The sequence below is a fragment of the Hyaena hyaena genome, unplaced genomic scaffold (genome assembly GCF_003009895.1).
Source record: "Hyaena hyaena isolate Hyena2069 unplaced genomic scaffold, ASM300989v1 scaffold_212, whole genome shotgun sequence".
NCBI classification, from domain to species: Eukaryota; Metazoa; Chordata; class Mammalia; order Carnivora; family Hyaenidae; genus Hyaena; species Hyaena hyaena.
The window spans coordinates 2,079,900-2,103,386 of record NW_024080845.1 but is presented as its reverse complement, the minus strand read 5'-3'; the positions used below and the strand labels follow the sequence as shown (position 1 = coordinate 2,103,386).

General features: G+C 37.0%; 1 long non-coding RNA gene across 1 annotated transcript in view; it reads right to left on the bottom strand.

Moving 5' to 3' along the window:
• LOC120238636 overlaps nt 1-23,487 on the bottom strand; it is a 78,144-nt gene that overhangs the window by 4,211 nt on the left and 50,446 nt on the right. Inside the window, exon 3 of the long non-coding RNA XR_005530281.1 lies at nt 11,350-11,503. This is a non-coding gene — a long non-coding RNA (uncharacterized LOC120238636). The remainder of the gene's footprint in view (nt 1-11,349; nt 11,504-23,487) is intronic.

The following is a 23,487-nucleotide window of genomic DNA, read 5'->3' as shown; positions in this document are numbered from 1 at the left end:
TTGAGAGACTCAATTTTACTTTAGGTGTCAATTTTCCCCAAACTGATCTATAGATTGAAACCTAATCACAATCGAAATCCCAGAAGACTTTTAAAAGAAATTGAAAAACTAATTTAAAAATTTATGTGAGCAGTAACAAAAGGATAGCTAGAAAATCTCTAAATATATGGATATGAAACAACATACTTTTAAATAACACATGAATCAAAGAAGAAATCCCAAGAGAAATTATAAAATATTTCGAACTAAATGGAAAAGAAAATACAACTCCTCAAAATTTGTGGCATGCAGCAAAAGCAGTGATTAAAGTTTTAGAGCTTGGAATGCCTGTATTACAAAAGAAGAAAGATCTAAAATTAATAATCTGATTTCCATATTAGGAAACTAGAAAGGGAAGGGCAAACTAAATCCAAAGTAAGCAGAAGAAAAGAAATGATAAGAATTAGTTAATAAATCAATGTAATTAAAAACAAGAAATCAAATAGAGAAAATCAATGAAGCTAAAAGCCAGTTCTTTGGAAAAAAACAATAAAATCAATAAATCTTCACACAGACTAAGAAAAAAAGAGGACACAAATCACTAATGTCAGAAATCGGGGTCGCCAGGGTGGCTCAGTCAGTTAAGTGTCGAACTTTGGCTCAGGTCATGATCTCACAGTTGGCGAGTTCAAGCCCCAGATGGGGCTCTAAGCTGACAGCTCAGTGCCTGGAACCTGCTTCAAATTCTCTCTCTCTCTTTCTCTCTCTCTCTCTCTCTCTCTGTCTCTCTCTTTCTCTTCCCCCACTCATATTCTGCTCTCTCTCAAAAATAAACATTTAAAAAATTTAAATAAAATTGAAAAAAAGAAATTAAAAAGGAGACATAATGGACATTATTTATATTTATATAAAAAGGAGACCTTATGGACATTAAAATAAGAAGACAGGAATACTATGAATATGCTGTGCACACAAATTTAATAACCGAGATGAAGTGGACCAATTGCTTGAAAGACACAACTAGCCAAAAGTGAAACAAGAAGAAATAGATAAACTGAATAAGCCCATATCCATTAAAGATATTAAGTCAATTATTAATAACCTTCCCAAACCAAAAGCACAACCCAAATGGGCTCACTGGTGATAACTATAAAACATTTAAGGATAAAATCCTACCAATTCTCCACAATTTTTTTCACAGGATAAAATCAGAGAGGAAATGGAGTAATGAAAATTTTTATTCATTGCTGGTGAGAATGCAAAATGGTACAGCCATTATGGAAGACAGTTTGGTGATTTCTCACAAAATTAAATATACTCTTACTATACAATCTTGCACTCACACTGTTTGTTATTTATCCAAAGGAGTTGAAAATTTATGTCCACAAAAAATCTGCACACAGATGTTTACATCTGCTTTATTCATACTTGTCAAACCCTAGACGCAACTAAGATTTCCTTCAGTAAAGGAATGGATAAACTGCATAACATTCAGATAATGGAATATTATTCAGTACTTTTGAAAAAATGCGATATAAAGCAATTAAAAGATATGGAGAAATCTTAAATGCATATTACTAAATTAAAGAAGTCAATCTAAAAATGCTACATATTATATGATTCTAATCTGAAAAGGCTACATAATATAAAACTCTGACATTTTGGAAAAAAACAAAACTAGAGGAACAATAGAAACAGAAATGGTTGCCAGAAGTTGGGGATTAGGGGAAGAGATGAATAGGTGGAACACAAATTTTTAGAACTGTGAAGATATTCTGTATGATACTAGAATGATGAATACATGTCATTATACACTTGTCCAAATGCATGGAATGTACATCACCAGGAGTGAACCTTAAGGTAAACTATGGACTTTGAATGTATCAATATATGTATTATGATGTATCAATATAAGCCTATCAAGTCTAACAAATGTACCACTCTGCAGATGCTGATAATGTGGAAGGCTTAGCACATATGGGGGCAAGCAGAATATAGGAAACTTGTGTACCTTCTGCTCAATATTGTTGTGAACCTAAAACTGCTCTAAAACAACAAAGTCTTAAAAAAAAAAAAAGTCTTGGGGCGCCTGGGTGGCTCAGTTGGTTGGGCATCCAACTTCAGCTCAGGTCACGATCTCACGGCTCGTGAGTTCGAGCCCTGCATCAGGCTCTGTGCTGACAGACAGCTCAGAGGTTGGAGCCTGTTTCCAATTCTGTGTCTCCCTTCTGTCTCTGACCCTCCCCTGCTCACGCTGTCTCTCTCTCTCTCTCAAAAATAAATAAAATATTTAAAAAAAGTTTTAAAGGGGCGCCTGGGTGGCTTAGTCAGTTAAGCGTCCGACTTTCGCTTAGGTCATGATCTCGTGGTTCGTGGGTTCGAGCCCCGCGTCGGGTTCTGTGCTGACTGCCAGCTCAGAGCCTGGAGCCTGTTTCGGATTCTGTGTCTCCCTCTCTCTCTGACCCTCCCCTGCTCACGCTGTCTCTCTCTCTCTCTCCTAGAAATAAATAAAACATTTAAAAAATTTTAAAAAAAAGTTTTAAAAGTTATACGGAATTCCTAAGATCTCAAATAATGAAAAATATTTTATAAAATCAAATTTGTAGGGTTTACACTATTTGATTTTAAGTTTATTATAAAGTTACCATAATCAAGACAGTGGAATATGGCATGAACACAGACATAGTGAATAAAGGCACAAAGTAGTCCACAAACTGACCCACACATAGCTGATCTACAGATTGTTGACAAAAGTGCCCACATAATTGAGTGGTGAAATTATAATTCCTTCAAAAAATGGAGCTGAACTGGATATCGGTACAGGGAAAAAGAAAGGTAAGTCTCAATCCCCACTTCTGACTATACACAAAAAATAAGCCCAAAATGAGCATTTAAATTTAAAAATTAAAACTATAAGTTTTTAAGAAGAAAAAAAGAAAAACTTTGTATTTTGAGCTCATAAGATATTTCATACACACAAAATTCTGTAATTACAAAAGAAAAAAATGATAAATTAGACTTTATAAAAGTAAAATCTTCCAGTCTTCAAAGCACATACTTAAGAAAGTGAAACTGTGTGTACTTCTGCAGATCCAGTCCCTCCAATATGCTCTTGGCTTGAGCCCATTCAAAGAAGTGCCACAAGCTATTGGTGTGCACAGTCCTGACAGGGGCCAGTACCACTATAAAGGGACTTCTACCCCGGGGAGAAGGGAAGATAAGCACACTCACCAGACTGACTATAGCTCCAGCAGTGGGCTGCGGTAGACATCTGCTCTAAATACAGGCCCCATCGAACAATGAAAGCTTCTCAGGAGACAAAACAGTTCAGGACTACCGCATTTATGACAAACACCCAGTCTGACTCAGCTCAAGCCCAAATCCATCCCAGACAGGCCTACTATGAAAAGGAAAAACCCTACCCATAGCAGGGCGAGAGTCACTGCAGGTGACTGGACTAAAGACAAAGTGGGCCAGCCATAGCATCAGGGTGCATACAACACACACAGAAGATACCCCTAAAGCACCAGGTAGTAGTGAACAGGGAACATTGCACTGAAGGGCACTACAGGACTTCTGCTTCATGAGGCCACTACTTTCAAGAGCAGGAGACATAGATGACTTTCTTAACACAAAGAAGCAGAAACCAAGAGTCAAACAAAATTAGGAGACAGAGGAGTATATCCCAAACGAAAGAACAGGACAAGGCACAGCAAGACACCTAGATGAAATGGAGATAAGTAATATTCATGAGAGAGAATGTAAAGTAATGGAAATAAAGATACTCACAGGTGCATAACAAACTTTTAAAATTAACAAGAGACAGAAAGCTAACCAAAATGATGAAACCGAAGAACTCTCCTCCAAAGAAATTCCAGGAAGAAATGACAGCTAAAGAACTGCTCAAAAACAGATATAAGCAACATAACTAAGCAAGAATTTCAACAATAAAATTAATCAGTGGGCTTGAAAAATGCATGGAAGACATCAGAGAAACTACTGCTACAAAGACTATGAAGCTTAAAAAATAGTTTTGATGAATTAAAAACTACTATAAATGAGATACATAATAATACAGATGAGTCCAATGCATGGATTGAAGAGGCAGAAAGGAGAATTAGTGATTTAGAAGGCATATTATAGAAAAAGAGGAAGCTGAGAAAAAGAGAGATAAACTGATCCAGGAACATGAAAGGAGAGTTCAAGAGCTCAGCGATACAAACAGAACAATTTCCATATCATAGGAATTCCAGAAGAGGAAGAGAAAGAGGGAAAGGTGCTGAAGGAGTCCTTGAACACATTATAGCAGAGAACTTCCCCAATCTGGGGAAGGAAATAGACACTAAAATCCAAGAGGCACAGAACTCTCCTCAGACGTAACTTGAATTGATCTTCTCCACGACATATCATAGTGAAACTGGCAAAATACAAGGACAAAGAGAGAATTCTGAAAGCAGCTAGGGATACAAGGGCCCTAACAAACAAAGGGAAACCTATCAGAGTGGTGACAGACCTATCTCCTGAAACTTGGCAGGCCAGAAAGGAATGGCAGGAAATCTTCAATATGATGAACAGAAAAAATAGGCAGCCAAGAATCCTCTATCCAGCAAACCTGCCATTCAGAATAGAAGGAGAGATAAAAGTCTTTCCAGATAAATAAAAATTGAAAGACGTTGTCATCACTAATCCAGCCCTACAAGAAATTCTGAGGGGGACTCTCTGAGGGAAATGTTACAAGGAAAGCAAGATACCAGAGACACCACCACAAGCATGAATCCCACAACGGACATGGTGACTCTAAACCCATATTATTCAATAATAACACTGAATGTAAATGGTCTGAATGCTACAATCATTCAGAGAAATAATAAAAATCAGGGCAGAAATAAACAATATAGTAACCAAAAAAAACCCAGTAGAACAGATCAATGAGACCAAGAGTTGCTTTCTTGAAAAAATAAACAAAATTGACAAACCTCTAGCCAGGCTTCTCAAAAAGAAAAGATAAAGGATTCAAATAGACAAAAACATGAATGAAAATGGACTAATTATAACCAATCCCTCAAAAATGCAAGCAATTATCAGGGAATACTATGAAAAATTATCTGCAACAAACTAGACAACTTAGCAGAAATGGACAAATTCCTAAACACACACTCACTACCAAAATTCACACGGGAAGATATAGAAAATCTGAACAGACTCATAACTAGTGATGAAATCGAATCAGTTATCAAAAATCTCCCAACAAATAAGAGCCCTGGTCCTGATGGCTTCCCTGGGGAATTCTACCAGACATTTAAAACAGAATTAATACCCATTCTTCTCAAGCTATTCCAAAAAATAGAAATCGAAGGAAAACTTCCAGACTCATTTTACAAATCCAGTATCACTTTGATTCCCAAGCCAGAGACCCAGCAAAAAATGAGAACTGTAGGCCAATATCCTTGATGAATACGGATGCAAAAATCCTCAACAAGATACTTGCAAATTGAATGCAACAGCACATAAAAAGAATTATCCACCAAGATCAAGTGGGATTCATTCCGGGGTTACAGAGCTGGTTAATATTCACAAATCAATCAATGTGATATATCACATTATCAAAAAACAAAGATAAAAACCATATGATCCTGTTGATAGATGCAGAAAAAGCATTTGGCAAGATACAGCATTCCTTCTTAATGAAGACCCTCGAGAAAGTTGGGATAGAAGAAACTTACTGAAAGATCATAGAAGCCATCTATGAGAAGCCCTCAGCTAACATCCTCAACGGGGAAAACCTGAGAGCTTTCCCCCTGAGATCAGGAACACGACAGGGATGTCCACTCTCACCACTATTGTTTAAAATAGTGCTGGAAGTCCTAGCATCAGCCATCAGACAACAAAAGGAAATAAAAGGCAACAGAATTGGCAAAGAAGCAGCCAAACTTTCACTTCTCGCAAACAACATGATACTCTACATAGAAAACCCAACAGACTACACCAGAAGTCTACTAGAACTGATTCAAGAATTCAGCAAAGTTGCAGGGTACAAAATCAACTACAGAAATCGGTTGCATTTTTATACACCAGCAATGAAGCAACAGAAAGAGAAATCAAGAAACTGAGCCCATTCACAATTGCACAAAAATCATAAAATACCTAGGAATAAACCTAACTAAAGATATAAGATATCTGTATGATGAAAACTATAGAAAACTTATGAAGGAAATTGAAGAAGACACAAAGAAAAGCAAAAACATCCCATGCTCATGGATCGGAAGAATAAATATTGTTAAAATGTCATTGCTACCCAAAGCAATCTACACATTCAATGTAATCCCAATCAAAATTGTAACAGCATTCTTCTCAAAGCTAGAACAAACTCTCCTAAAGTTTGTATGGAACCACAAAAGACCTCGAATAGCCAAAGTAATATTGAAGAATAAAACCAAAACGGGAGGCATCACCATCCCAGACTTTAGCCTCTACTACTGTCATCATCAAGACAGTATGGTATTGGCACAAAAACAGACGCATAGACACACATAGACACATAGACTAATGGAATGGAATAGAGAACTCAGAATTGGACCCACAAATGTATGCCAACTAATCTTTGACAAAATGGGAAAGAGTATCCAATGAAAAAAAGACAGAGTCTTTAACAGATGGTGCTGGGAGAACTGGATAGCAACATGCAGAAGAATGAAACTAGATCATTTTCTCAGACCATACATCAAAATAAACTCAAAATGAATAAAGGACCTGAATGTGAGACAGGAAACCATCAAAACCCCAGAGGAGAAAGCAGGAAACAACCTCGCTGACCTCAACCGCAGCAACTTCTTACCTGACATATTTAAAAAGGCAAGGGAATCAAGAGCAAAAATAAACTACTGGGACCTCATCAAGATAAAAAGCTTCTGTGCGGCAATGGAAACAACCAAAAAACAAATAAGCAACAGATGGAATGGTAAAAGATAGTTGCAAATGATATATCAGATAAAGGTTTAGTATCCAATATCTATAAGGAACTCACCAAACTCTATACCCAAAAAAACAAATAATCCAGTAAAGAAATGGGCAGAAGCCATGAACAGACACTTCTCCAAAGAGGACATCCAGATGGCCAACAGACACATGAAACGATGCCCAGCGTCCCTCATCATCAGGGAAATGCAAATCAAAACCACACTGAGATACCACCTCACGTCAGTCAAAGTGGCTAACATGAACAAATCAGGAGACTCTAGATGCTGGCAAGGATGTGGGGAAATGGGCACCCTCCTACACTGTTGGTGGGAATGTAAACTGGTGCAGCCCCTCTGGAAAACAGTATGGAGGTTCCTCAAAAAATTAACAGTAGAACTCCCCTGTGACCCAGCAATAGCACTGCTAGGAATTTACTCAAGGGATACAGGAGGGCTGATGCATAAGGGCACATGGACCCCAATATTCACAGCAGCACTCTCAACGACAGCCAAAACATGGAAAGAACCTAAGCATCCATCAACTGATGAATGGATCAAGATGATGTGGTATATTTATACAATGGATTATTACATGGCAATGAGAAAGAAAGAAATCTGGCCATGTGTAGCAAATGGATGGACCTTGTGGGTGTTATGCTGAGCTAAATAAGTCAGGCAGAAAAGGACAAATATCATATGTTTGCACATACAGGAGGATTAGGAGGAACTTAATGGAGGACCATGGGGGAGAAAAATGGGGGAAAATGTGGGGTAGAGAGAGAGAGGCAAACCATGAGAGACTCTTGAATGCTGAGAACAAACTGAGGACTGATGGGTGTGGGGAGGAGGGGGGAGTTGGACATGGAGGAGGGCGCTTGTGGAGATGAGCACTGGGTATTATATGGAAACCAACTTGACAATAAACTAGTTGTAAAAAAAAAAAAAGTGAGGTTTCACCTTGGCACATGTCAAAATCATGGCACCAGAAAACAGCTGTAACACTGTCCTTAGACTAATGCCACTAGGCTTATTGTTTGTTTTGATTGGAATGGATTTGTTATTAGAAACAATATTTTCTCTCATACCAATCACATGCAACTACTTCCTTTTGAGAGACAATATAAATTGCTGTCAGGAAGAAAAAAAAAGAATATGCAATGGGACAGTCTCTTCAACGAATGGTCTTGGGAAAACTGGACAGCTACATGAAGAAAGGGGGGGCATGGGGGAAGGGAGAGAGAGAGAGAGAGAGAGAGAAAGAAAGAAAGAAAGAAAGAAAGAAAGAAAGAAAGAAAGAAAGAAAGAAAGAAAAAACAAAAAGGAAGAAAGGAAGGAAGGAAGGAAGGAAGAAACAAAGAGAGGAAGAGGAGGAGAAAGGAAAGGAAAGGAAAGGAAAGGAAAGGAAAGGAAAGGAAAGGAAAGGAAAGGAAAGGAAAGGAAAGGAAAGGAAAGGGAAGGGAAGGGAGAAAGGGAAAGGAAACAGGGAAAGGGAAAGGGAAAGGGGAAGGAAGGAAGGGAAGAAGGAAGGAAAGAAGGAAGGAAGGAAGGAAGGAAGGAAGGAAGGAAGGAAGGAAGGAAGAAAGAAAGAAAGAAAGAAAGAAGCAAGGAAAGAAAGAAGGAAGGAAAGAGAGGAAGAAACAAAGAAGAGAGAGAAAGAAAGAAGGGAGGAAGGAAGGAAGAAAGCAAATGAGAGAGGAAGGGAAGAAGAAACAAACAAACAAACTGGACTGCTTTGTTTCACCACACACAAAAATAAACTCAAAATTGATTTAGGACCTAAATGTAGAAACTGAAACCATAAAAATCCTAGAAAAGAGCACAGGCATTCATTTATCTGACATCAGCCATAGTAACATTTTTCTAGATATGTCTCTTGAGGCAACGGAAACAAAAGAAAACTATTGAGACTACATTAAAAAAAAAACAACTGTTGCACATCAAAGGAAATAATCAACAAATCTAAAAGATAACCTAATGAATGGGAGAAGATATTTGCAAATGATATATCTGATAAAAGGTATCTATAATATATAATATATAAAGAACTGCAACTCAACACCAAAAAAATAAGATAACATTATTCAGTTAAAACATGGGCAGAAGACATGAAGAGACATTTCTCCCAAGAACACATACAGGTGGCCAAAAGACACATGAGTAGATGCTCAAGAAAACTCATCATCAGGGAAATGCAAAAATCAAAACCGCAATGAGATACCTCATACCTGTCAGAATGGCTAAAATAAAAAAGAACAAGAAACGCGATGGCAAGAATATGGAGAAAAAGGATAAGTCTTGCACTGTTGGTGGGCATGCAAACTGGTGCAGCTACTGTGGAAAACAGCATGGATTTTTCTCAAAAAAATAAAAATAGAACTACCATAACATCCAGCAATTCTACTACTACTGGGTATTTACCCAAAGAATACAAAACACTTATTAGAAAAGATATTTGCACCCCTATGTTTATTGCAGCATTATTTACCATAGCCAAATTATGGAAGCAGCCCAACTATCATAAATAGATGTATGGATATAGAAGATGTATACATATACATACACATACATACAACAGAATGTTACTCAGCATAAAAAAAAAATGAAATCTTGCCATTTGCAACAACATGGATGGGTTTAGAGAGTATAATGCTAAGTAAAATAAGTCAGTCAGAGAAAGATAAATACTTTATGACTTAACTCATATGTAGAACTTAAGAAACAAAACAAATGAACAAACAAGATTCTTTTTTTAAGTTTTCATTTAAATTCCAGTTAACATACAGTATAATATTAGTATTAGGTGTACAATTTAGTGATTCAACACTTACATACAACACCCAGTGCTCATCACAAGTGCACTCCTTAATCCCCATCACCTATTTCACCCATTCCCAGTCCCCCCTCTGGTCACCATCAATTTGTTCTCTCTAGTTAAGAGTCTGTTAGTTGGTTTTCCTCTCTCTTTTTTCCCCCTGTGATTGTTTATTTTGTCTCTTAAATTACACATATGAGTGAAATCATATAGTATTGTTCTTTCTCTGACTGACTCATTTCACTTAGCATAACACTCTCAAGCTCCATCCACACCGTTAACTATATAGAACAGATGGTTAACAGAGGGGAGATGGGTAGAGGGATTGGTGAAATAGGTGAAAGGGATTAAGAGGACACTTATCATGATGAGCACTGAGTAATGTATAATTATTGAGTCACTATATTGTACACCTGAAATTAATGTTAACACCATATGTTAACTATACTAGAATTAAAATTAAAACAAAAAAAGATTTGGGAGGCAGATTAAAAAAATGAAACAAGGGTGCCTGGGTAGCTCAATCGGTTAAGCATCTGACTTCAGCTCAGGTCATGATCTCACGGTTTGTCGGTTCAAGCCCGATGTCCAGCTCAGAGCCTTGAGCCTGCTTCAGAATCTGTGTCTCCCTCTCTCCCTGCCCCTCCCCTGCTTGTGCTCTATCTCTCCCTCAAAAATAAATAAACATTAAAAAAAAAAAAGACATTGATAGCCACAGACTAAGAGAAAACATTCAAAATAAAAAATAAACTATCCAAAATATTTGGATATATTTTATTTCAAAATAAAAAATAATATGATAAAACTTTGTGCCAAAAATATATAAGGAACACTTACTTAAAACTAAATAATAAGAAGACTAGCAACCAATAAAAATAAAGATACCTGTTATATTCATTCCAAAATTGATCCCATGACCAGCTATTAGCTTAGCAAAATTTCTAACTGCTTGATATTTTCTAAAGGGTAAAGTATCTAATTTCAGGAATATTGCTGGATTTATTTCATTCAAACTTATACACAGTGTGAAACAAATTAAAAGACAGAGATCAAGGACTTCTTCAAGTTTATAGACCAGGTTGTAAGACCTGTTTTGAGCCTGCTCCACTAGTAACGCCTGCCCTCTGAATGTCTACATATAAGATGGGAAAGTGAGAAGAGGGAAAGGAAGAAAAGTATACTACATGGCTCCACTTCCAAAAAAGTTGTATAAATGTAAGTACCAAATATTAATTTAACCACACTTTTAATAGAATTATATTAGTGTGATAAATTGAAAAGTAAGTCTTCTGGAAACTAGGATGTTACACAGAAACTGAGAATTGACTCATAAATTACATCTTGTAAAATGTGCACTGATTCGCAGAACTGTACCAAACCAAACTATGATATTCATTATAGACTCTCACAATTAACACCAGTTTATTCAGACTCCTATACATAAGACCACAAATAAACTGATACAAGGGAATCTCCACATAGCTCATGTTTTCTAAAACCACTGATGTTTCATCTGCTCCTTAATTTACAAAACTTGACCAATCCCTGCTAAAACCAAGGCAAATTTTATAAGACCCCTTTCTTACTCCCTTTGAAACTCACCTTTGCTCTGCATGATGTAGGGTCTCCTTTGTTGCAGAAAATAATAAACTTCACTTGATTTCAGGGGTGTTCCTAATGGTCTCTGGTTCATATTGAAACCAGAATTGGAAGACAAGAAGATACAGTGTGTGTGCTGGATCCTCATCTTCCATAGCTAGAAGTGAACAGACAATATATAAAATGTATAAATCAAGAAGCAACAATAAAAACATGTTATTTAGACGTAAGGAGGAGCGTTTGAGTACCTCAGTTGGCTGAGTGTCTGACTCTTGATTTCGGCTTAGATCATGTTCCTGGGGGCTTGTGGAATTGACCCCCATATCAGGCTCTATGTTGAACATGGAGCCTACTTGAGATTTTCTCTCTCTCGTTCTCTCCCTCTGCCCCTCTCCCCTGCATGAGCATGTGCTATCTCTCTCTCTCTCTCAAATAAATAAATGAATAGATAGATAAAATAAAATTTAGACATATGGAGATAGATATCAAAACAATCAGCTAAGGAAACTAAAAGGGAATGAGTTAGAAGATGATTATTTCGTTCAAAATATTGAAGAGCATGGGTGGCTCAGTCAGTTAAGTGGCCAACTCTTGATTTCAGCTCAAGTCATGATCTTATGGTTTGTGGGATCAAGCCCCGCATAGATTTCCCACACTGATGGCATGGAGCCTGCTTGGGATCCTCTCTCACTCCTCTCTCTCCTTCTGCCCCCAACTCATTCTCTCTCTGTCTCAAAATAACTAAATAAACATTTAAAAAATCTTGAAGTACCATTTCATCTTTAACCATATATTACTTTGATATTAATGAAATTACATTGAAAATAATAAATTAGATGTATATTTCAGGACAAAATAAGAAATTAACTGATTTTATATTTGCTCAACAAATATTTCTTTCTTAAACACCACTATGTACCAGACACAAGTCTAAGTACTGAGTATCAGTAGAGAAACAAAAGCAAAACACATCCCTGCCCTAAAAAAGTTCAGACAGATGAGGAAACTGGGTCCTGCTCACTTCTCAAAAGGTAAAACAGTTCTAATTTTTTTTTTCAGTGTTTATTTTTGAGAGAGAGAGACAGAGCGTGAGCGGGAGAGGGGCAGAGACAGAGGAAGAAACAGAATCCGAAATAGGCTCCAGACTCTGAGTTGTCAACACAGAGCCCGATGCGAGGCTCGAACTCACAAACTGCGAGATCATGACCTGAGCTGAAGTCAGACGCTTAACCGACTAAGCCACCCAGGTGCCTCTAAAACAGTTCTAGATCACATAGCTGGTAAATGGTTAAGCAGAATTTGATATAGGGTCACTGATTCTAGACCCTACTGATTTTAATTTTAATTATACACAGATTGGGACAAGGACAGGAAATTTCCAAAATGTTAGGGCCCTTTTATCCCTAGCTGCTTTCAGAATTTTCTCTTTGTCCTTATATTTTGCCAGGTTCACTATGATATGTTGTGCAGAAGATCGATTCAAGTTATATCTGAGGGGAGTTCTCTGTGCCTCTTGGATTACAATGTCTGTTTCCTTCCCCAGATTGGGGAAGTTCTCTGCTATAATTTGTTCAAATACTCCTTCAGTGCCTTTCCCTCTCTCTTCCTCTTATGGAATTCCTATGATATGGATATTGTTCTGTTTGATTGTATCGCTGAGCTCTTGAACTCTCCTTTCGTGTTCCTGGATCAGTTTATCTCTCTTTTTCTCAGCTTCCTCTTTATTTATAATTGTGTCTTCTAATTCAACTATTCTCCTCACTGCCTCTTCAATCCATGCATTGGATGCCTCCATTTTATTATGCACCTCATTTATAACAGTTTTTAATTCATCACAACTATTTTTAAGCTCCATAGTCTGCAGCAATAGCTTCTCTGATATCTTCTTCCATGCTTTTTTCAAGCCCAGCGATTAATTTTATGACTATTGGTCTAAATTCTGGTTCAGTTATATTGCTTATATCGGTTTTAAGCAGCTCTTTAGCTGTCATTTCTCCCTGGAATTTCTTTAGAGGAGAGTTCTTCCATCTTGTCATTTTGGCTAGCTTTCTGTCTCTTGTTAGTTTTAAAAGCTTGTTATGTGCTCTGCCCCTGCAAGTACTGCTATATTAAAGAAGGCTCATTGACTGTCTAGGGCCTGTCCGTTCAGGAAGTGTTCTTTTAATGTTGTCTCTTGGTCTCTCTTGTTTTTTGGCTATTTTATTACCCTACTTGTAGTGGTATTTGGGACTCTTCACCATGTGTACTTTGGCTTATTTCTTGACGTAGCCCTAAAGTGTCCCAATGTTGTGACCCTGATCATTTAATTCTTGCTCTAGGAACCAGTCTAGCACACTCAACGTCACACTTTGTTCTTCTCTTCCGGTTCCTGCTTTCAGGGCTCAGAAATCACACCCTTGTCTGTTGTCCCACCACAAGACAGCAGGGGCACTGAGCCCAAAAGCGGGAAAAGCTGAATCTGGATTCCTCTGTCTCCCCACAGCGGTTCAGCCCCCTCAACAGGCACCCCACCGGAAATTTACAAAATGAATCTAGGGCACCTTATAGTGCCAGAATGTAAGTACTCAAAAAAAAAAGAAAAGAAAAGAAAAAGAAAAAGAAAAAAAAAAGACTCCAATAAGGAGTGTATTCAAAAGGACACAATAACCAACAGAAAGAGATCACAATGGCCAAAGCTATAATTTGAGCAATAAAATAAGGAAGTATTGGATTATAGCCCAAAGTACAAACTAAATATCCATGAGTTCATATTGACTTAGATAAATTATATATATATAATATACACATACATATACACATACATATGAGAGAATAAACAAATCTCCCATGCAGCATTCCAAATAATTTATACAGCTACTCTACTATCCAGAAGGAGATGCACAATTCCCCCCTCCTTAAGTATTGGTGGTGCATAGTGATTTCTTTCCAAAGAGCACAGTATGGAAAGGGGGATAAAAAGAGTAACGTTACAGTACAGAAACTGGACAAACACTACCGCAGCCAGATGTCAAGATCAACATCAATAGAGATGTCATGTTGACAGCATCTTCCTTTGATAGGGATGTGATGAAATGGTACTTTACCTTTGTTGTCTCCCTACCAAAAACTCATAACTCTAGGCTAATCATGAGAAAAACATCAAAATATCCCAAGTGAAGGACATTCTACAAAATATATGACCAGGTACTCATTAAAACTCTCGAGGTCATTAAGAACAAGGAAAATCTAAGAAACTTTCCCAGTCCAGAGGAACTTAAGGAGAAACGACAACTAAATGCCATGTAGTATTCTGGATGAGATTCTGAAACTGAGAAAGGACATTAGGTAAAAACTATGGAAATCTGAATAAAGCCTGAGCTTTAGTTATGAATAGTATTGAATAGTATTCAATATTCAATAGCATGCAGCTCATTAATTGTTAACACACATATCATACTTCTGCAAGATGTTAATACTAGGAGAAACTGGTTACATGGTACTATCTTTGCCATTTTTCTGTAAATCTAAAACTGTTTCTTAAAATAAGGTTTATTTTTAAAAGATTTGAACAAGTGAAAAATATCTGGACAGCCTGGCAATTTGGCAATTATGATCTGTTCTGTTCTTCAAAAATAACAACATAGACCCTAGCTGGCTAAGTCTCTTTATCATGTGCTCTATGAAACAAATTATTTAAAGCCAAGGTTGTGAATTCCAAATGAATATTCTAGAAACAGTGTATTAAAATAAAATATACCTTAATATCAAAAGTAGTTCTCTCTAGGGTGTGATCACAGATGACCATTTTGTTGTTGTTTTCTGTGTTTTCCAAGTTAACTGCAATAAGCATGTGTTACACATAAAATTTCAGAAAAGAGCATAACAAAGGTGCTTTTAGTAAAATTTGCAATTAAATAACTGCAGAGGGCACCTGAGGGGAAGGAAAAGGAAAAAGATTATTCTACAAATACGAGATGCCAGTCCCTGGGCTGGGCACTTAACATACATTATTTCATTTAGGTGTGTAAACTAAAGATGTCCTTCAATTGAATCACATTTGGAGAGTATTTTATGTTTATGAAGCCATTATAAGTTTTATACAAAAATGCAAAGGCAAGCTCTTTAGAATTCCGGTCATGCATTTTTTGTTCCTATGCTGAAAGCACAATTAGTTACCCACCACCTAACATGTCATCTACATTTTTTTCTTGTCACATAGTTTTATTTGATCCACTTCTGAAGAGAAGCCAATACACCATGTCATGCCTATATATGAATCTCTTAAACTAATTTTATGCTTCATTGTGAAATAATTGATTTGTGATTCACAGGACATTAATTAACTCATAAGCCTTTAATAGTAAGTAAATAATGAAGTTTAGAAAATGATGGCATGTAATTGAGTCTAAAGGGACTCTTTTTCACACTTTTTGTTTTGCTTTTTATATTATATCAAATAAAGATGGACAAAATTTTAATCACATTAATCACAGATGTTAAGATCACAAATTTTATATATATGTCAATATTTTTACATAAGGCTCATTTTCTGTGAAAGCCTATCTCAGGCCCATTTCCTTTGAAAGCCTACCTCAAAATCAAAACTACAATCAATAACCAATGTATATTGTTCTTGCAAGTGATTGCTGAAAATGGATGCTCAGTAAGTCTGTAAATTTGTAGATTTGGAGATGGTTTTCTCTAAAGATTTCCAATAAATATAGAAAAAACTTTTTCCCTCTGACACCTTTTTCTAGAGGTGACTTCTAAATTCCAGAAAGTAACAATACTGTAATTATTGAATTAGCATTAATTACTTGCTTAGCATTTTATCATATAGTCTGATTTAATCCCTACAATAACTTGTGGTATAGGTACTATTATCCCCAATTTACAGAAATCTGTGTAAAGTCACACAGCAGTAAGTAGAAGAGTTATGTCTCAAATCTGTGTATCTAATTCCAATGCCCAAAGTCTTAATCACTCTGCTGTACTGTTTCTTAGCATTGGTGCCTCTATTTGAGACTGAGTTAGCTGCGGCTCCCCGACTTCCTCAGCTCCCCTTGGGAAGTTGATCTTATCCTAGTTCGTTGCCACCTTATCCAAACCACCCTTATCTCTCACCTAGACTACTACAGAAGCCTCGTCTCTGTGGATCCATGGTCTCCCTAATCCTTTATTTGTTGTCTTTTTCCTCCATCCCACCCCCACTCTCAATCCATTCTCTACACTGTAATCACAATGATTTTTCTCAAATCATGAGGTCTACAAGCCATTACCTGTTTGCTGTGTGAATTTCCATTTGCATCTTGTGCAATGCTATCCCTCACTCTCTGCTGCCACTCTAGTCTTCTTTACATATGAATATGTACCATAGTCCCTCCTGCCACAGGACTATTGCATACACTGTTCCCTCCCCTTGGATCATTCTTTGCCTAGTTAACTCCTACTTACCTTTCACATAACAACTCATAATAATACCATCAGGAAGTATTCCTTGACCTCCATATCAAGACATAACTCCTCCTGTTATACCCTCCAGCAACATGCATCTCTGTTCCATTACATGCTGTCATTACACTATTATGTTTGTTTTTGTGATTTCTTGATTGTCTGATCTAAGCCGCTATGCCCTACTATGCACCAGATTGTAAGCTCAGCGAAGACAAAGATTCTGTTTGCTTTTGCTCCCTATGTTATGAGTTTGCACACAGTAAGCTTTCAACAAAAGCACATAAATGAACAACTATTCCCACTCTCTACCACTATCATCCTCTACATAGGGACTACTAACCTTCTCCAATAGGAAGAATGTCCTCTGCCCTTCCATAAGGTCTAATGCAGGAATAAAACTAAGGCAATGAGGGGAGAGAAATATAAATAGTAGTGGCTGCATAATAAACCTCCTGGGATCCAAGGACAAGAATTTCAATAGCTACTTTAAATTCAAGGTATAGTTTCATATGCTATTTTGAGCCTTCAATTAGCCTCTGAGCTACAAATTCATATATGAATATATATGAATTCATATATATGAATACATATATACACACACACATATATACACATGTACATATATATATATATACACACACACACACACACACACAAAAATACATATACACATACATACATACAACATCTCCACTGGAATTTATAAGAGGCATTTCAAGTTTAACATGCCCCAAATTGAACTATTTTGATTTCTCCTCTAAATCCATTCCTCCCTAGTTCTCCCCACCTCAAAAAATGGCATCATGTTGTATCCAATTCCCAGGCCAAAAACCTAAGAATCATGCCTGATTTGCTTTTTCTCATATACCCTACATTTAAATTAAATTTGCCCTCTGTTCAAAACCCTCCAATTGCTCCTATCATACTTAAATAAAATCCAAAATCTTTATCTGACCTTAGCACTTTTCATAATGTGGCCCCTCTTCACCTCTTCGACCTCATTTCCTCTTTTATTCCTGTTTCATAGCAGTTCAGCATCATTGGCTTTACAATGATCTTGGAAGATGCACATGGCCACTTCAGAATCTTTGTACTTGCTTCCCTGTGCCTAAAAGGTACTCACCCCAGGTATTTGCACAGTTTATACTCCCTACTGCCTTCAGGGCACTGGTCACATGTTTCCCTCATTTTTAAAAAATATTTTTAATGGTTATTTGCTTTCAGAGAGAGGCAGAGTACAAGCTGGGAGGGGCAGAGAGAAAGGGAGACACAGAATAGGAAGCAGGCTCCAAGCTCTGAGCTGTCAGAACAAAGCCTGATGTGGGGATTGAACTCATGAACTGCAAGACCGTGACCTGAGCCAAAGTTGGATGCTTAACTGACTGAGCCACCCATGTGCCCCACAGGTCTTCCTCATTGCAAGTTCTTCCCTCATCACCATATCTACTTAGCCCTCATTGGTGCTCTAAGCTCTGTATCTCATTCCCTTTTCTAAATAGCATTTATCACTACTGTTTTAAATTATATATTTATTTACATACTTATTCATCTATGCCTCCACTGCTCTATTTTAATCTCCTCAAGTGTTATCTATTCTGTTAAGCATCTAGGAGCTAAATACCCATGAATGAATGAAAATTATTGTCAAAGCCCAACTCTTTTGCATTATTTCACAGTTTGAATTTTTTATGTCGAGTAGACATGGAAAAGGAAATAAATGAACTATTTAATAACTAATGTTAAAAAAGCTAGCAATGCAAAATGTAATCTTTTAATGATTAGCTAAGAATGATTACAAATCTGTACCAAAGAGTTGTAAAAAAATTAATGAAAGCTTATTGTTGTGGTTTCTTCATTGACTTAGGAAATTTTGGAATTAGATGAATTATTTACTTATTTGTTTCTCTTTAGTCTTCCTCTGCAAAGCCTGTCATTAACTGCTACTCATGACAATCTTATGGCAATAACACTGTGTGTCAATGCAAAGATTATATAATGTATAAGAAAATAGACAATAATGTTAAAACCAGTAAATTTGTTAGGTGATTCACCCTGTGATTACTCAGTAAGTAAAAGCATGAGATATGGACAGAAGTTCACTATTAATTTTTTTTCTTTATGTTACACATTAGCACCAAAGAATTACAGTTTACAAATTTCTGATTCAAGGAAAAAAGATGACAGGCAAATTAACACTATATTTCATATTTTAGATGATGGATACTTCACCCTAAAATTTCCAGCATGCTAGAGGAAAGTGGAGAGAGCTCAAAAGGACCTACAACTATTTATTTCAACAGGTTAGGAAAGCTAGGAATCAGTCTGGACTCTCCTCTTCCTGGTACTTGGCGCCACCCTCCCCACTATTCAATGTGTCATCGAGTCTTATCTAGTAATATGTCTCAAAGTCATCAGTTTAAGGTTTTAGGTAGGGTAGCTGCTGCCCTAATCCTCTTACTCGGGTTATAAAAGTTTCTTGCAGCACCTGGGTGGCTGAGTTGGTTAAATGCCCAACTCTTGATTTTGGTTCAGTCATGATCTCATAGGTTCAGGAGATTGAGCCCCGCATCCAGCTCTGCACTGACAATGTGGAATCTGCTTGAGATTCTCTCTCTCTGCCCCTCCCCTGCTTGATCATGTGAGCACAAGTGTGCACATGCACATGCATTCTCTCTCTCAAAATAAATAAAAGACTTTTTTTTAAGTTTCCTGAAATGTCTCTGCACATTCATCTGTTTTCCTTTAGATTCATTCTCCAGCTTTTAGCAGAGGACATTCTAAGATGCAAATCCAATAATGTCACTCTATTCCTGAAAAACATGCAGTGGCCTCTCTTTGCTTTTAGGAGAAGAATTCTGGTCCTTAATGAGACATAAAGGCCACATGTGTTCTGGCCTCTGCCTAACATCCCAACCTCATTATGAACCACTTTTGACTTTACTCTTTCCACTTGAGCCACACCATTCTCCTGTTAGATCCTTCAAGGTGCCAAATGCCTTTTTGTTTCACAGCCCCCCTCTGTAGGTATCATTCTGATTTTACATCACGGTCACTCCCTGGAGGTAAGTCTCCCAGTCCCTCCAGACTAGGAGAGACTCTCCTGTTACAAATCCTCATAGGTGCGCTCAGACCTTTTCCATCCCATCACAATTACACATTTAATTTACTTACTATTCTTTTCTACATTACACCCTGTAAGCCTCCTAAAAGGAGGAACCACAGGAGTGGTGCTTGATATTATATCCCAACACCTAACATATAATCTAGCATACAGAAGTTCTGTAAATACTCCATGATAACCACATGAGATGAGAAGAAACAGCCAAATGTTGGCATAAGGGATCTGTGCTACATCTAAGAGCATTTTTCCAGCATCAATGAACACTGGAATGGGATCCCCCAAAATGCCAAAGGACTATCCCCTATGGAGACTCCTAAAAACAAACTATATCAGCTCAGAGCTGCATTATACAATACGGTAGCCACTAGCCAAATGTGGCTACTGAGTTCTTGAAATGTGAGAAAAGTCCTAAATTTTTATGTTGACTACATGTTCAAATAATAATTTGGATATATTGGGTTAAATAAAATATACTTTTAAACTTAATTTCACCTCTTTTTTTTAATTTTTTTAATGTGACTACTAGGAAATTTAAAATATATGTATCTCACATTACATTTCTTTTAGAACATGGTGGTTTATGAATTTCAGGACAATACTGCCGAAGATAGGCATGACAGAGTGAGACAAGCTGTGGACATTGATCTGAATACGGCAAAAAGTCCTGAGGAATTTTCTTGTGCTAGAAGAATTCTAAACACAATTCTTGTGTTTCTGTCTGCCAATATCATCCCGTCCCACTTGGCTGTGCCTGTGCTATTTTACCACACATCCAAATATTTGTTCAATACATGGCCCCACTTGGCTAAGCAAAGTGAACTTCAAACCTCCTCCTTATGTTTGTATTTAACTTGTATCTTAAAGTTTAACATAAAGTTTGCAAAGTTCAGCTTTCCCACTTTACTGAATTCCAAGGGGTCAGTTTGTTGATAGAGGGCTAGAAAAAAGTGTGACCTTGTGTGTCATTTCTACCCAATGTAACTAGGAACTGAACATTGCAAGCAGCAGTTCCATTTAGAAATGTAGATTCAGAGTTTTATTGATTCTCTATATACCTCTGAAAGCTTCACTCCTCAGAGTTTTCTTTTTATTCCTATGGCAGTTTGCCCATGTCCTTTTTACATGCTGTCTTCCTCCTAAGATCCTGAAGCAAGTGAATACATGGATTTATCTTGGTATCCCTAACATCTAGCCTAGAACAGTGCCTGATACAAAGTAAGCATCAATAAATCTTTTCTAGAATGTGTTGAGTAAATGTATTTTTCCTTACTCTGATCACTCCTTGACTCTAACCTCAGCACTGATTGTAGATTCAATTTATAGGCATGTACTTAATGAACCATTGCCCAGAGATTGTTTTAGGACCATTTTATGAGTATGTGTTTTAAGTGACTAAATCAAAGATAGAGTATTGAACCTCTTTTAAATGCTTAGGGCTATGCTTTAAGCATTTCACATGTTCAATATACACTAACTAATAAATTATAATCATTAGATCAAATGGTATTCCCACAAAAAGGTGAAGGACCAGACCATGATTTCTTAGCACACTCCACTTCTTAGTCAACATGCTATGCTTAGGCATACAATTAGTATTCATACAACTTAGTGAGTATACCTCTAACATGGAAGCTATAGTTTAGGATAAGCTGCAACCATTGAAATATGAAGTTCAGGTGATTTCTTTTGAACATAAACTCTTCATAACATAAAGATGATTGAAAAACTACATCAAGAATATGTACTGAATAATTTATCTTAGGCAATTAGGTCTAGGTGAGTAGAGCCACAAAGTAGTCATGGGAACATGCAAAACTAATACATATAACCTTCATGTTTGACCAGCTGCAACCAAGACCTTGCTTCTGCACAAGGACATTGAGAGGCACAGCAGCATGCCTGTTGACTGCCAGAAATCAACATGAGGAGACAGATAACCATGGTACCTGGCAGCTTGAGAAATTCGCTGTTTCACCAAAAGCATCAGGCAGTTTCACCAGGTGAAGGACAATGTAGCAAATATTCATAGTTCTAGACATTTTTGCTAATAGGAGGCCAGTACAAGTATACTCTTGGGTTGAGTCCAACATCTGAATGAAATCTCAACATTAAACACTCAGGTATAAGTAAATTGGAAATTCAGTTTTGGGGATTTCAGTAGAACGATTCTCATCAGAATTAACAACCTCAAGGCAGAAGAGATTTTGTTTTATAGCAGATTCTTCTTCTACACTAGTAGTCCAGGCAGAAATACTAGGTCACAAGATTGTTTTTAATGGTTTAAGTGTGTGTGTGTGTGCGTGCGTGTGTGTGTGTGTACTCCTCCAAGTTTTGTAAACCTGAATAACCAACATTTATAAATATGTATGGCTGACCTGGCATACATCCAGGCCATTACTACTTTTATCCTTGGTGGCCATCAACTGCCTTAGCAATGATCTAGAGAAAATGTGTATGGAGAAATTGCCATCGCATTTCAGTAATTGATAGATAATACGTCTTAGGCTTTGTGGCAGTCATAACCTCTAGCCATTCTATTTTTCCATAAACAAAGGAATAAACAATTGATGCGGATTCAACTAGGCCATGAACACTATCTTTGCTGACATATTCTTTTCTTGCTAAGAACTGCAACTTGCTATTTGCAAACAATCAATGTAGCAAAGAGATCTCATAAAAAGCTATTTAACCCATTATGTGAATGAGATGCTATGGAAGAAAAAAATGACAGGTAATAGGGAAGGGGCAGGAAGGAAAATATGGGATTTTCTAGAGTAGTGATAATATATAGGAAAATTCCAAGGGGAATTAAATGAATTTCAGCTATAGTATGAATTAGGATATTGGATAGTCTAAGAACCCAACTACCATTTGTTATGATGTTTCCATGGGGAATGTCTCTAAAATGATTTTCTGAAATGAAATCTGCTTTATATCACTTTTTGCCTAGGAAAATATTTAAATGAATAGTAGTAAAATGTAGTTACGGTTAATAAAAAAAAAATCAAAAGAATTCATTTATTCTCCCCTACTATTGGAGTTACAGGAAAGTAAACAAAGCATTTGTATGCTAACTTTAATAGGAGGTAGGGTGCCATAAAATACAAAGGTAGGGTTCTGGAGGTAGAGAGGTGGTCAAAGAAGGCATGGGATGGAGGATGATTTGAGAGACTTGAAAGAATGTGAAGGGCAGATAAAGAGTATTCTTGGCAGATTAAAAAAAATAAAAAACAAAAATTTAGTTCTGGAAGCAAGAAAAATAATAAAGTCAAGGAAGTCTCCCAGATTTCTGGTTTTCACTCCAGAGAAACAGTTGTACCATTCCCCAAAAGAGGGAACAAAGAGAGGTCCAGCATGAAGAAGAAAGGGTAGAGTTTAGTTTTGGAGGTGAATACAAAGGAACCTAAGGAACATACAAGTGATGGTATCTAGGAACCAGGTAGATATCTGGAGCTCAGGCTTATAAGACTTCTAGGCTGGAGACACAGATTTTTAAGCCACGGGGATAGTAATTAAGGGCTTTGGAGAGAACAAATCCCCCTCTCCAAGACTGTGCCAGTGTGGGAAGGGGTACCTCAAAGGATAGG